The following is a 15,516-nucleotide window of genomic DNA, read 5'->3' on the forward strand; positions in this document are numbered from 1 at the left end:
CTCTAGATAAAGTCATCCATTTTCTCAGAACATCTACTTAATCTGGTGATAAAGATTACCTTGAAAAGATCTGATCTGGAAGATGAAATGCACATCAAAGTAATGATATGTCTCAGTGTTCTTAAGTATCAAGAGCAATGATCGGTATCTCCTATCGCATGCATTCATATAAATGGCAGGCTTTGGATTCCTCTGTCTTACACCTTTTCATATACTACTCATACCATTTTTTGAGGCTTTGCAAGACTCAGGAATTCAGCCTGTTTTCTGACTGGTATTCATGGACTCCTGATTTTGTCCCCAAAATGTTTCCATACTCAGTAGAGCTAGCTAAAAGGTCTTGCAAACCACTTTTGGGTCATAGAAAGCAATCTGAGGATGGAAGTGGTAGTTGTGGGCAGTTAGGAAGTTAGGAACTGGATACTTATTCAAAGCCTTTTTTTTTTTTTTTTTTTTTTTTTTTAATATTTTCCAGAAGAGGTGGAAAAAAATCTTTTTGTTTTTAAGGATGCCAAGCAAGGGACAGCATAGGCATGGAGAAAGCAGCCTCTGACCAGAGGTGCTGATGTAGTGATCCCTGCATCTCAGCTACCTTATGGTTTAGCTCAGGAAGATGTTTGTCCCTTCCAGATTATCAAGACTTTGAATGAAATAACAGCCTTAAAGAAGCAGGTTGATTTGGTTATTTTTTAGGAAAAAAAAAAAAAAAAAGTTTATAGTAAGAATAAGTTACCACTTTAAACGTCATTTTAAAAACACTAAGGTGAACAGATAGGACCTTCTTATTAATCCAAGATTTCTTTTTTTTTTTTTTTCTAGACATGAACATTAACTAACCAATATATTTAGAAAATAGCAATATGAAAGGCATTTTACTGGCAGATCAGAATTACTGCACCAGCACCTTGCTGGATTCAGCCTAATGGTCTTCCCTGGCTAGATCCAAGCTTCTCTGAACCACAGTTCTCTCATTTTTGTGTTTCCTCAATTCACTATTTTAACCTTTTTCTAAGTTCATACTTTCATTGCTTTGGCCTCTTAGTAACAGTATTACACGTTATTTTTTTATGTATTATAATTGCTTTATATTTTTGGAGATTTGCTAAAACAAAGAGGGACAAGATCACCATGATAACAGAAAACACCTTCCCTTTGCTTCCTAGACTATTATGAAGGATTTAGATATAGGTTTATGTATATAATTAGCATTTTATTCCTGGATATAATTTCTGTTATGCTGTTCTCCCTGCAATAATACAAAAATAAAATAGATGTCCCATAACAACCACCAATAGAAAGGAAAAATTTTGGTTCTCTTTTGTATAACAATATATTAAATTAGGACAACAAGATGGATTTGAGTGCAAACAATGTAGCTGTTCTACTCAAACACCACCATAAATCTGACATAGCTTAAGTGCTTTGTTCAGAATTAGTATAAGGAGCCATTAAGTGCTTTGTTCAGAATTAGTATAAGGAGCCATTACCGTAATTTGCCTACCCTCTTTTTCCATCACACTGTTCCAGCACTGAAGACCCATCACTCATTCCCATGCTTTGAAGTGCATCCTCAGCCATTTAGCTTTTTCACTTACACGATTTGTATGGATGCTATTTTTTTTAAGCCACTTGAATGATCACATGTGCTAGTCCAAAAAATACGAGTGGAGGCAGCATTTTTGCAGCAAGGTGTCTTAGCTTGCTGCTTGCAGTTATGGAGCATTCCAGGCAGCATGTGGAGCATTCAGCAACTAGCATGCAGCCTTTTATGGTGAGATACAGGCCTACTAATAATGTAAGCAGTAAAAAATGACAACGCAGAATGCCTTTTATAATGCGGTTAATTCACTGCAGCCTACAAAGCACATGGACATGAAAAAAAAAAAAAAAAGAAAAAAAAAGAAAAATTATATGTTGCATATACTACTAACAGTTTTTGTATTAAATACAATAACATCATTGGAAAATAGATATTCTAGTTTTAAATAAGTCTAGACATTTCAACACAAAGGTCTTCCAGTAGTATTGCCACTAATTGAGAAGAAAAGTTTGTTGGGGTGAAAGCTTATCCTTAATTTTTGTGAAATGATCTTAAGTCATATCATTAATGCTTGTTCCTGCTCTTCATCTTTCTTTCAATATAGTCTTTTGGACATTACTATAGTTCTTTGGTTCTACCTAAAGCAGAGTCAAACAACATTCCTGTTTAATCACTGCAGCCCCCATGTCCCTAATATCAATTCCTGGGATCTGGAGTAACCAGAAGCTGGATCTCTGCGACTCACATTTTGCTCATAGGTTAAGGCTTTTGGGATGCAAAATATTTCAAATACTAATCCTAAATTTGATTTTCAGGATACCCAAAAACGTTGTGTTCAAAGCCTATTATCCTATTATAGAAAAGGGAGGGAAGCATATAAAAATATTTTTTTTTATTATTTTTATTTTTTTTTCTGAAAGCAGCCTCTCTTATGCAAGTATAATTTCAAAATAGCAGTTGAATTGCAAGTAAAATTTCTGTTCCTTGCACTTCTAAGTGGAATTGACTGAGGATACCAAAAAAAAAAAAAAAAAAAAAAAAAAGTACCTGCTTACTCTCTAGGTGAAAAGACTATTTAAAGTGTATGCTTACAATTATGGTAATGCTTAGAAAGTTCAGTTATGAAAACGTGTGATTTTTTGCATTCACATCATATTGCTTCTTCTCTTTTCACAAAATCTCATAAGTATAGTGAAGACAGATCAAGTTGCACAGAGAAAATTATCCTAAGGAAAAAAAAAAGCATAATTCCCTTCCACCCCTACTCTTCCTGCTTTTCTCATACATTCACAAGAGAAAGACTGGGGAAACATCAGCTGTACAAAGAAAGAAATTAGTTCCAAACATGAGCCTTCATACTATGAGTAGCTATGAGTAGACTACGTTTTAGAAATGGAGCTTTGTATTTGCCTTTGCTTTTGTCAGTAAAAATATAGCCCTATCCAAATTCACAGAAATTGTAAAACACACTGTAATTAATCTTTAACTTTTATTCATCTTCTGAATTTTGATTTCATATGCAGAAGAATAAAGATTACCTGTCAAAATAAAATGCTACAAGAATGAAATATACAGCATGTACTGTGGGAAAGTACTTGGTTTACTTGTGGATGCAGCAGCTGGTGTGCGCTACTGAAAAGTGATTAATTTAATCACCCGGAAAAATAAAAGAGTTTATGGCATATTTCAAGCAAAGACATCTTGAGTTTTTCACATGTTTAGCATTCAGTATTTAATTTAATATTCATAAGCCTCCACTGAAAATTAGCATTTCCTGTATTAGAAAAGGTTAAAATTTAACTTTCCTTCCCATTCAATGTAATATACTATTACACAGCAAGGAAATCAAGACAACTTCTAAAATCCAGCTTCAAGTATCCACACATTCCACGTTAAGCTGCAATGCTTAATTTAATATCTGTACAGCTCTGGTAAACATTTTAAACAATAGACTATGTAGCCTAAGGACAAAGCCACAGTATTGAGAAGGTGGTATAATAGGTTTGAAGGATGACTGTACACTTGAGATGAGGCAGAAAAACCAAAGGCAAGGAAATATTTACTACAATTGCCAGAAAATAATGTAGTAACTATGTGAGCACACCCTCTGGCACTCTCTTCTGTCAGGACAGGAGAGAAGTCTACAGTACTGTCATAGTCCACAGGCTACAAATGTTCCCAATGTAGCTTTGTATTCAAAGCTTTTTGACAAAAAAGGTCAACAGCTGTGGTTCACTGAAAGTCTGTGGGCAATAATTCTATGTTTTAATGACATAAATGACAATAGTTTTTCAACAAGAGAAAGAACAGAGAGAGAAGAGAGACAGCAAAAAAACGGAAAATAAAATCAGTCTTACTTCATTTCCTTTCTACATTACTAGTTGGAATAAAATGTAAAATATCATTCCAAATTCCCTCAAGTGCTTCAAATCATTTCTCAAAATGAAAGGCGTTAATTACCTGCAGCAGTTATGTTCATATAATGTAGCTGAAGATTTCACTTAGCCTGTCTTAATGTCTTCATAGCTGTTATTGGTTTTCTATTTGGGGAGTGAAGGAAGGGCATGAATATTATTAAGAGAATCAATCCCAAATTTGCAAACAAAATCTCATCAAGAACTGAAGGAAATAATATCATTAATATTATACTTCTAGATACATTTAAAAATGCTGTTGCTAAATACTGGCACTAATACTAAAAAATAAATAAAAATCTGCAAATATAGCAGACATGACAATGCAAACAGCATCCAGCACAACCAGGAACAACGTACAAAGCAGTGTCTGGGGAAAACAAATGTTTCCTAGATGATATTAACATTACCATTTAGGATGAGCCAAAACATATCCTTCTTCAGGTTCAACTAACCAGCTTGGGAAAATGTAACATCAAAATATTTACTAGATCCAGATGTTAAGAACCTTAAAAAAAAATAAAAAAATCTAATCTTTCCTTCTACACTTATTCTACTGTTCTTCCACCATTCCCTTCATGATGTGCTTGTGATTTTTCGCAGGACCTCAAAAGCTTCAGCTCAGCTAGGGAACCAATGGAATAACTTTCAGCTCTCTTGTTCTCCGTAATCTCTTTTATCCCCCAGAACACGCCTTCCACCACTTACCATGCATGTTACTTGAGTGATCGTTTTCTCTTTCAGTGACTACCAGCAGACAGAGTACCTAAGTTTTGTCTACTATGATCCCTAAGACCTAAATTTTGTGGTCCTAGTGCAGATTTTCCTCTTCCTGTTCTCAGATTTGTAATGAAATCAACAATAATGAAGGGTCTGCTCACAGAATCAGTTCCACACATACTTGTCTTTCGGAGGTGAATAATCCTGCTGATTTCAAAAGAATGACAAATGTGCATGAAGTTCAACATAAGTGTAACTGATTGCAGGCTCGTGGCCTGGATGCTGATCTATGGATTTGGCTCCAGCAGCACAACCTTATGCAGCTTGTGCTGATAAGTCTTATTTTAATATTAGTAAAGGGGATATGGCACAGAATGTGTCTGTTAAAAGGTTTAAAATACATGTGTATTTTATTTAAGTAACATTGAATTTCTGGGCAACCTCCCTAAATTCCTTCAGTTTGCTGAACAATTAGAATCAGCTTTGGCATTCTTGTGTAATGACGCAGCGGAGAATTAAATGACAGACCATATGTATATGAAATGTATGTAAATTAATACAAACATGCAGTAAAACTAGGCATATTATAAAAGGAAAAAATGCAGAAGTATATACTCTATAGTGCACACACGGTTCAACATTGTGATAGAAAACCTGCTGTGCTTGTCAATGAATTCATCCTATTTCTATATAGAATAAACAAATGCTTAAAACTTTTCAAAAACATTTCTTAAAAGAAAGTGCACATCTGTTCACCAAATCTGACCTGAATTTGCACACAGCGTTGCACCTTTCAAAACATTCTTTTGGAAACAAATTTGGATTTTTCAACAAAAATGTTCCTAATTATCCTTGTATAAAGATAATTTTTATATACTGTAAGACGCTAAAGCTGAAACAAGTAACATATACTGAATCCTGAAAAAAAGGAAGCAGAGCTCTCTCTTAGCTGAGTGCCCAGCCACTTCTCTACAAGAGTTTGAAAGCCACACACACACACAGATGCCAGATGCAGTCAGGGGCAGTACTTAGGTACAAGATCTTAGGTGCGGTGTTACCCACATACAACTCTTCACTTACGGTATGCCACAAATATTTTAACACCCATAGCAAAATGTCATGCTGCTTACAAAGCAATCTCTTAGAAGTACAGGCAAACCAGATGATTTGCTTTCCGTCATTTCACTGATGTTATTTTCTTGACACTCACGTGGGCCACTTGACCTGAGGGTGGTGTGATCGCAGTAAGGAGAGCATGTCACGCAGACCTGCCTCCTGCCAAGGGGTTACCAGTAGGGAAACACATCTTGCATTTTCATCCTTCTGCTCCACGTGCTAAGGCCAGCTATTGCAACCGCCTTGTTTTTCATGAACACAACACACAATTTGAAAAAAAGCCTACACTTGCAGCGATGCTGATAGTTCTCAGAAAGACAGGCAGACCTGTCTTGTGTAGCTGAACTGCACTGAGCAGCTGTTACCATAGAGCAGCAGCCACTGCTGGGTGACACCTCAGAGCAGGACTGCCTGGGCTCCAGCCACTCCGGACCAGCATAAGCAGTGCTGCATTCCTGCTCCCCTGGAAGCTGCCATTTGGAAGTCACATCAATGTTCCTGAAACTGGCACAATGCCATCTTTTGTACGGGTGAATGTCTTGAGACATAAGAATGAAACAACTGTACTTGCAATCCCATATCATAGTCACATATTATCTTTTTAAAATAAATTAATGAAAGCTCTGCTTTCACAAAAAGTGAATTTTGAAGTAAATCAGGCGTTTTACGCAGAGCTGGAAAAAATGTGAAAGTTAACCTACACTCGGAGAGAAACCACTAATCTGGAAGAAGAAAAGAGCTCAGCAGACTTTGGAAACATTTTCCAAAATACTTTGGGCCAAAATTTCCACAGGCTTTCTGAACCACGATTATAACATTCATGCATGCATGATGAGTTATTACAGATTTCCATCACATGACTAGCCTAAGTCATTAACTTCCTTAATTTGTTACATATCATAACAAGGAGAAAGTGAAAATCATTTGTAATGACCACCAATGAAGAAGATTTGTCAAATACGCATCAGAATAGGAAACATGAACAATACATGGACTGAGAACCTCTCTCTCAAAATGCAGTGCTAAAATAAAAAACAAACAAACAAAAACTCTTCAAAAGCAACACTGATTTATCGTTAAAGAAAATGGAAATGTTAAAATGGAAGTCCATCCATCTGATTTATACATCAATTAGGAAGTGAAAAGATCAGTACAATCCATGATCCAAGCACCCGTGAAATGAACTTTTGTTCACATTTCTTTAGAAACTATACAGTTGTTATTACATCAACATTAATTTAAAATTATCTTTGCAACAGTAGAAACTCCTATCAAAAATAGCCAGATACGAGCATTGGTTGAACCCTTTAGCAAAAGCAGCCATCCTATTTGGAGAGAATTCACTATCACTGTGGCCAATCCTAACCAAGGAATATTTCCATTAGGTTTTGTTTAGCAGTAACTAAGCTAATCTCAAATTCATTTGTATTTGTTCTTTGCATATCTTAAATTTCCCCATGTACTGGCCCAAGCTCTCATTTGTTACTGCAGTTTGCTACTGGTCTCAAAATCAGAACAGATTTCTTGAATTAGTGAAGCTCTCAGGAAACTGGACAGCTTCCAGGACACAAGATGTGAACTGGACCCTCTGATCTGTAGGCAGAAGTTCAATACTTTTAAAAGAAAGTGCTTTTGGTAGGAATTCAGTAGGAACTGAAACCTGCACATACTGCACACAACTCTCTCCACACCCCCAACGACCCCAAAAAATTCCAAACCTAAAATCAGACAAAGTAACAGATATTAACAAGAGGAAGGGAAAACAATATGAAAGCAATGGCTTCTGTACTTCTGTCTATTTGTTCTCAATTGCAGAGAGACTGGAAAATCTAGCTGGCATCTGAAGATGATCTGGAATATAAAGAATATTTAATACTCAACCTGATTCTTTCTTCAGAGATTTTTATATCCATTCAAATGAAAGGTGAACTGTAGGACTAAAAGAAAGATACCACACTCCTACACAAGCCATAATACTAAGAATTTCATGTTTTTGCCAATAATGATTTAGTAGGTCATATATATAGCAGTCTTTTTTTTTTTTTTTTTTTTTTTTTTTCTGAAAGAAATTTCTGTTTGTGTGCATGGATTGGCAATGATGAAATTAACAGTAGTTGTAGTTCTTATGGTAAAAATATTTAGTTTATCAAAATGTTAGAGAAAATTAGCAATTTTTCTGCTATTTCTTGGAAAATATTTTTCCAAGAAAACTCTAAACAAAAATATAGTTCTTTTCTATGCTTATAAAAAATTCACATGGCTTTTAAGCATAGAGTTTCATTCTTCAACAAGATGCTATAAATATACAAATGATCACTAAAGAAAAAAATCCACTAATAGCAGATCTTTTCATGACAGATAAATGTCACTGCAGATTTATCAGTTTAATTATGGCATCCAAGAATGTCTATGCAGCTGTTTTTGTTATTAACTATGTATCCTGTGGTAGTGCTAACTTAAAAGCTTTCAAAAGAATGCCATTTAGCTAACTGCTGTTTACTAACTGTTCAGCAGCTTGGATTTACATAGCATAGCAGACCTATTACTGTATTTGACAGAATGCTTATTGGAAGTCGTACATGACTGAGCTTTGATATGTATGCTACACACTTTTATCCAGAAAGAAAGAATGCAACCCATGCACCAGTTAATTTCCTGTATTCTATTATTTATTCTCTTAACAGTTAGTTTCATATTTTTTTAGGTAATACAAATCATTACTAACTGATTAATGATGAGCTAAAAAATATTTTGCCAGCTTCAAGAAAATTAAGACTTGCCATTAGGTATTTCCAGATCTTCTGTTTCCAAAGTGAGGGTATAAAACAGAAATACAGAACATAAATTGAAAACAGGTAACAAATACTTTTGTTGTGAACAACACAAAAGCAGGGAAGGACGGATTTGTGATTGAAATTGTTTCAGTGCTTCAGTAATTCATTCCTCATTTAGAAAAGATTCTAAGCTGTCTTTAGATGATTCAAATATTATTTTTTAAAGATATTTCTAAGTCATGTTGTAAATTGATTTAATTATTAACTAAGTAATTTGGCAGCCTCAGCCAACTTCAATTCATAATAATTTTTCTGTTGAAAGGAAGAAGAATGAGTGTATTCTGAATTACTCCCAAATCTTAAAATACTCATGGGCTAAATAGAAAATTGACAATAGACACAAATAAATGAATTTCAAGCATGGGCATTCTGTATCAAATAAATTTATAATATGTCAAATTATATGTCAATTACATGTCAAATATTTTATTGCTGAGAGTCTAACTGATGAAACATATACTGTAGAAAGCCATTTAAAATTCCATTCTTTTGTTTGTTTGTAATGAGATGATATTCAGTTCCAGGATCTAGTAGATGCAAGATTTCAGTGGGTAGAAAAATTCCTATATGGGTGTCTACGTAGAAATGTTCTTTACAGGAATAGCAATAATAAGGGGAAATGTTGAAGTTCTGACTTGCATAAATAAGAAAAAGCAAAAACAGAGAAAGTGAATGCTATAGATAGATACAGAAGAAAAATACAATCAACCCTCACTAGGAGAAAAAGAAATACTAATTGTACTAAGAAATCTGAATATCCCATAAAAATCAATACAGGGAGAGGACAGTTTTGGACTAGGCTTCTGGAAACCTAGTCCAAAAATCAATAAACCAACAGCTGTTACCCTAGTAATGGCCATTACAGTTATTTCCTGTCCAGAGCTGTACAGTAGGGAAACAAATTACTAGATCAGGGTGAAAAATGCTGCTAAATTACTAATTCTAGTGGAGTTTTTTTTTGTGTGTGTTGTGTGTGTTTGTTTGTTTGTTTCCTATTTATTATTTGCATTAAAATACTGCAAGGGGCTGTAAACAGGACTAGAACATAGAAACAAGTTTAGACAGCTCTTTGCATAGTGCTCACACTTGCTTAGTATATATAAAATAAATAACATACATATATGTATAAACATAGAAATGCAAACATAGAAATACTAATCATCCTTGTCTAGTACACATACAAACATACGGACCTTACTTAAAAAACATTCTTCTACATTATCAGGATAATAAATAAATAAATAAATAAATATTTATGTAGAATAAAAAGATATGATATTCTGGTCCATAAATAAGCTGAGTAAAAACTTTCCTTTTATATAAAAATATATATAAAAAAAACCTGTCCTGGTTTCAGTTAAAACAGAGTTAATTTTCTTCCTAGTAGCTGGTAGAATTCTATGTTTTGGCTTAGGATGAGAAGAGTGCTGGTAACACACCAATGTTTTAATTGTTGCAGAGCAGTGCTTATACTAAGCCAAGGACATCTCAGCTTCTTGCTCTGTCCCGCCAGCAGGCAGGCTGGGGGTGCAGCAAGAGCTGGGAGGGGACAGACACAGGGGACAGCTGACCCAAACTAGCCAAAGGGGTATTCCATACCATCTGACGTCATGCTAAACAATATATAGTAGTGGCTAGCTGGGAGAGGGGGGCCGGACTGCTTGGGGTTAGGCTGGGCATCGGTCAGCGGGTGGTGAGCAATTGCATTATGCATCACTTGTTTGTACACATTATTATTAGTAGTACTACTATCATCATTGTATTATTATTATTATTATTATTATTATTATTATTATTATTATTATTATTATTATTATTATTATTATTATTTTCCTATCTTATTAAACTGTCTTTATCTCAACTCACGGGCTTCATTTTCCATTTCTCTCCCCCGTCCCAGAGAGGGAGGGGGGAGGGTGAGCGAACGGCTGTGTGGTGTTTAGCTGCCGGCCGGGTTAAACCACAACAAACCCTCAACTTAGCTTATAAATATTTGAGATCTGCTATTTTTGTAAGCAAAAATCATGGTATAATCAGAAAGAGATGTCATGCACATTTTACTATAGTTAATTATTATCCTCCATATAATTTTCATACATAAGGTGTATATTTGCATATATACAAAAAATCAATCCCTATTCATTTATTAACATTCTAATCAGCATTTTGAAAATGGGATAAAACGATAAAACATGGGACCTTTTTTTTTTTTTTTTTTCCTCCTACTCTCATCTCCATGGCTCTGCAGCAAGTAACTTATCAAGGTTTTGGTGTAAATGGGTATCCTCTCTGTGGGATTTTTGATTATACTTCCTGTTAAAAGACATGAAGACATGAAGATGTGGTTTCACAACAGATTAGTTCAGGTAACTAGGCAAGTGAAAATATCCTACGGTTTCTGCCGAGAATTACAGATTATTATGTTACATTGTGTCAAATCCAGCACAGATATTCTTAGTCTAGAGACACGCCCTGTAGATCACTTTGCAGTTTGCAGATCTTCAATCTGAACCTGAGGGAAGGCAGAAAGATAAATCTAATACATCCTAGTTCTATGTCAAGAGTTCTGTTAATTAGGTCACATCTATCACTATCTCTTTAATTGGCATTTTTCTAGCATCAGTAAGGGACACCTAATGTTTAGGTGCCTGATGCTGCATCAAAAGGCCAGCTGAAACACAGAACAGCTCTGTTCTAATAGGACACAGTATGTGTTATCAGTAGAATTAGTTCTTGTTTTTAAAAAAAAGACACGAAGCCCTGAAGAACCTACAGTGTTGGAAGTGAAAAAAACTTCAGGGGAAGAAGAGAAGCAGAAAAATGCTATAGACTTTCTAAAAAACACAAATGCTCCCTACCTAAGAGGGCATTGCACCATCAGAATAAGGAGAATGAAAGAGTACACATTTCCAAGTACCACTTGAAAAAGTCAGATGAATGATTCTGAAACATGACGATGAAAGCAAAGAAATTGTGCAGAAGATTTTTTTTCCATTTATCTGTAATCTTCACACCTATGTTATGAGTACGGGGCAAATATTTAAGAAACTCCTCTGTGCAAAGTATGAGGCTATGATTATAATACTCATATTACCACATGGCAGTCCCAGCTAAGCTGCCACATGAGAGGAGACTTGGAGACAGAATGCATAAATACAGGAGGAGATACCAAGGAGATTCAAAACTATGCATAATGTAGTGCATGACATAAGAGAAATGTATTTGAGAGGTCAGTTTTAGAGATAGGGCCTGGAAGCTTTTTATATCGATGGGGTTGGAAGCACATATGCTGCAGTGCAGTACTTCGCTGGCAGCTGATGAGAATGACTTGGGTAAGATGCCAACTCTTGGTCTTCCATATGTTCCCAGACAAAATATTCCCAGATATGAAAAAATACCTGCAGCCATTCTTTTCCTATTTTGACATGCATACTGTAGGACTTTCAGAGATGCCATATACCCAAGGCTTCCATGGGATTTCTGTAGGGCTGCGGTTTCTTGGTTGTAAAAGGACAAGGGAAATAAATGTAAAACACCTTGAGATTTGTTTCCTGCTTTATATATCTGTTTTTTTTTTTTTCAAAGTTGTTCTTAGTCCTGTAGTATTTGCCTCCTGCTTCTTTTTCACCCTGAAGAATCATATCTACTGGAAGAACTTGGCAATATTCTCAATCATTATTTCAAAAAGCCCCACAGAGTTTAAAACAATATGCTTGAACTAGGTACTAATGCATTTATTTATGCATTCCTTCCTTCCTTTCAAGCAAAATCTGATTTGGCCCTACATCTGTGTACCCTTTAAAGATAAACAGGGCATTATTTAAGGAAAAAAAAAAAATAAATAAAATAAATAAAGCTATTTAGGTATAAGCCAACTGCAGCTTGGTGAATATGACAGCCATTCTTATTTACACCCAAATAAATCCAGACTGTATTTACCCAGTACAGCTTTAAAGGTTTTCTGACATTCTGAGTTAAATAGATTCTGCTAATTGTTTAGCAGAGAGGAGAAACATTTAGGTTTTTTAATTCTACTTTATGCTAAACAGCATTAACTTACTGTCTGTGATTGGTGTATCTGTAATTCAAGATTAAATATTCTTAGATATTTCTATTGAGAGAATGTTTTAAATAACTTTACCTACCACTACATTTTTATTCATCAGCAAAATGCTAGCTATTAGAAGCTCATGATGCAGCCAGTAGAACTGCTTGCCTGGAAATCTAGGTATCTGGTTAACAGAGAAATAGAGAACAAGTGCAGGAATGAGAAGATTTAAGTTGCTTATCTAGAATTGGATATATTTCAACTAAAGGGATGTTTAATAGTATCTCAGGCTTTGACTTATTTTACACTGAGTGGATTCTGTCTGCATCAAAGACGTCTGCTAAAGAGTAAGAAAAGAAAAAGATTCATTTCTAAAACAAAACAAAAATTTTGGGCTGAAAAAATAGCTTTCCACTATTAAGAGCAGGTGACAGTAAGATATCTCTCAAGGGCAAAAAATTTAGGCTTACATAGAACTAAACAACTCTGTTAGGATGAAAGTTGGGCATTCCTCAGTGCTGAGATACAATGAAAACATCATTGCTTTTACTCAGTTTTGAAATTAACTAACAATATTACAAGAACCATTTAACATTTATCACCATTTCTGCAAGTTACTTTTAGACAAGGGAAATAGGTATATAAAGCAAAAATTACTGCATATAGTAAAAGAAAGTGCAAAAATTTCTTCAGACAAATGTACATTTAAGAATGATGCCTCTTTGCAATAAACTGTCAGCAATAATGGGTTCCCATAAATGGGAAATGGTATTTAAAAAAAGAGGAACAGATTATTACCAACTCTGGTGACAGAAACTACATACTTTCCCTGACTCTGCTGAGCTCAGAGTCCATCATATTGAGCACTTGCATGGACCAAATGACAGGAAATTGGAAGGTCAGAACAGAACTATGAAAACTGCTGTAACACAACTGTTATAAAATTACTGTGCCTCTTGGAAAAGTGAAAAAAAAAAAGTGGGAAAAATAAAATAAAAATAAAATAAAATAAAATAAAATAAAATAAAATAAAATAAAATGGCTGGTGATAGACTACATAACCTAGGAAAGCCAGGGGTTAAGTTTTAAAGAGAAGAGTCTGAAGAACCTGCATGTTACTAATGAGGAAAAAAAAGAAGGGAAAAGAGAGAGGCTTAAAAAATAATCAAATGAAGCTGGTATCTGAAAACCTGGAAGGAATATTGCAGCTGGAAAAGAGTGTAGAGGGAAAGGAGAACAGAACAGAAAGACCACAGAAGAGAATGAAGAGGCAGTAGAAGCCACAAGAAAGGAGAGACTGATATGCAGGATGAAAAACATTAAAAGAGCAAATATGGCAAAATAGAGAGAAGACATTTCCTTGAATTAGCTAGCCAAAGCTGAATACTAGGCAGAGCCATACAAGTGCTGAGATATTACAGAATCACAGAATCACAGAATTTTCTAGGTTGGAAGAGACCTCAAGGTCATCGAGTCCAACCTCCAACCTAACGCTAACAGCCCTCCACTAAACCATATCCCTAAGCTCTACATCTAAACATCTTTTGAAGACTTCCAAGGATGGTGACTCCACCACTTCCCTGGGCAGCCTGTTCCAGTGCCTCACAACCCTTTCAGTGAAGAAGTTCTTCCTAACATCTAGCCTAAAACTCCCCTGGCTCAACTTAAACCCATTATTACTAACTGCAATACTGCAACACTTAGAAAAATTCTGTTAACCTGAGGTGTATTATCTTTGACAGTAGTGGTTGGCAGAAAATGAACTCTAAGTGCTCAAGAAAACAGCTGGGAGACAAATTTAGGGAGATACCACAGTTCAGGATTTCTAAGATGACAAGAACATAGAAATGATGAAAAGGTCAATACAGTTATTGTTTGTCCTTTAAGGACTGGAACAGGAAGCTTCTGTACTTCCAAAGTATGTAAGAACATGTCTTACAAATCCTACAGGTACTAAACGGCATTAAATTTAGTTAAAACATATAAAAACAGGTTTAGAAACACATGCTAGCTCTCAATTATTTTCTTAACAGCCTATACAAAGCATTTCTAAAAGAGAAATTCCATGTGCCTGTTTTACAAAACAGCATTTCTAGAAGAGAAGCTTGCTCTCATTGAAATATGTTTAAATACTTGTGTTCAGATAATGAATTCATCTGCCTGTTCTAAACATTCATTATTTTATATTCTGCATCTGTATGAAAAACAAATTTGCACAGGTTTATCACTATACTATTTCATTAGCACACAAAGCTGAAACTGTTGGAAACATGCCTTATGCGATAAAAACCTATTTATGATCCATGACTGGACACAACATGCCTTAGAAACTGTTAATATCCTAATCAAATACTTTTGCAGATTTGTTGGCCAAGAACTAATAAAGTACTTACCTGTAATAGTTAGGTAAAAGAATGGTACTATCAGGTAAAATATATTTTTATATATACTTTGGATATTTTATTCACTCAGTAGCCAGCTTCCACAGGTTTCACAAAAAGAAATAAGTCACATAACTTAGATATTTGTCTGCAAATAACACTGGTGAAGTAACTCTGCAACATCTGGTTTCCTTTTCTGTTTGCTATCTGAGCGAGTTTTTGTTGTTGTTGTTGTTGTTTGTTTGTTTTTTTGTTTTCCTGAATATAATTAATCCTTTTAAAATGGGAATAAAGCAAGTTATTGTCTTCTGGGAACTAATGAAATATATTACAGACAAAGGGACTGTACCTCATTCTGCACAGCAAAGTTAAGATGCCCACAAAGAGAAAAAGATCCTATGTTTATACCAAATGGTACTTGCAGCTCAAGGGTCTAGATTCACTGAAGAAATTTAGTAGAAGG

General features: G+C 35.0%; 1 protein-coding gene across 16 annotated transcripts in view; it reads right to left on the minus strand.

Moving 5' to 3' along the window:
• The window catches only part of ERC2 (ELKS/RAB6-interacting/CAST family member 2), a 547,528-nt gene that overhangs the window by 39,301 nt on the left and 492,711 nt on the right, over positions 1-15,516 (minus strand). The window contains exon 21 of one of the 16 annotated variants that reach the window (XR_014696360.1): positions 4,001-4,080. The exons of the other annotated variants lie outside the window; for them this stretch is intronic. The gene's annotated coding sequence lies outside the window, so the exon portion shown is untranslated. The remainder of the gene's footprint in view (positions 1-4,000; positions 4,081-15,516) is intronic. 16 annotated transcript variants of the gene reach the window in all.

This window comes from Aythya ferina (genome assembly GCF_964211825.1).
Source record: "Aythya ferina genome assembly, chromosome: 10".
Taxonomy (NCBI): Eukaryota; Metazoa; Chordata; class Aves; order Anseriformes; family Anatidae; genus Aythya; species Aythya ferina.